At 39.5% G+C, this 435-nt stretch overlaps 1 protein-coding gene across 1 annotated transcript in view; it reads right to left on the minus strand.

Annotated features, from left to right (window-relative positions):
• The window catches only part of FANCE (FA complementation group E), a 13,878-nt gene that overhangs the window by 12,215 nt on the left and 1,228 nt on the right, over positions 1-435 (minus strand). The gene's annotated exons all lie outside the window — the stretch shown is intronic.

A 435-nucleotide genomic window follows, 5' to 3' on the forward strand; every position in this document is an offset into this window, starting at 1 on the left:
AAAGAAAGAAAGAAAGAAAGAAAGAAAGAAAGAAAAGGAAAGAAAGAAAAGGAAAGAAAGAAAGAAAGAAAAGGAAAGAAAGAAAAGAAAAGGAAAGAAAGGAAGAAAAAGAAAGCAAGCCTCCTAGGCTTTGCCTGAGGCACCACCCTGGGGCCCTATATATGAAAGGAATCTGGAATCCAGGAAAAACGAAAAACTGACTAGTGTTCCTAGCCACATTAAGTTGTGTATGTGTTTGGGGATGTCTAGAGGTGGAGTTGGACTGGAGGGGGCAGACATGGTATCCAAAGTTAGAAGACACTTGGACGAGCACACGATAAACCATCGTTGAATACTTGCTATGTGCCAGGTGCTAGAAATAAAAAGATTCAGATCCTGCCCTCAAGGAGTTCACAATCAAGTAAGGGAGAGAGATTTGTAAAGAAAAAAAAAAAA

This window comes from Phoca vitulina, unplaced genomic scaffold, assembly GCF_004348235.1.
Source record: "Phoca vitulina isolate PV1807 unplaced genomic scaffold, GSC_HSeal_1.0 scaffold11, whole genome shotgun sequence".
Classification (NCBI taxonomy): Eukaryota; Metazoa; Chordata; class Mammalia; order Carnivora; family Phocidae; genus Phoca; species Phoca vitulina.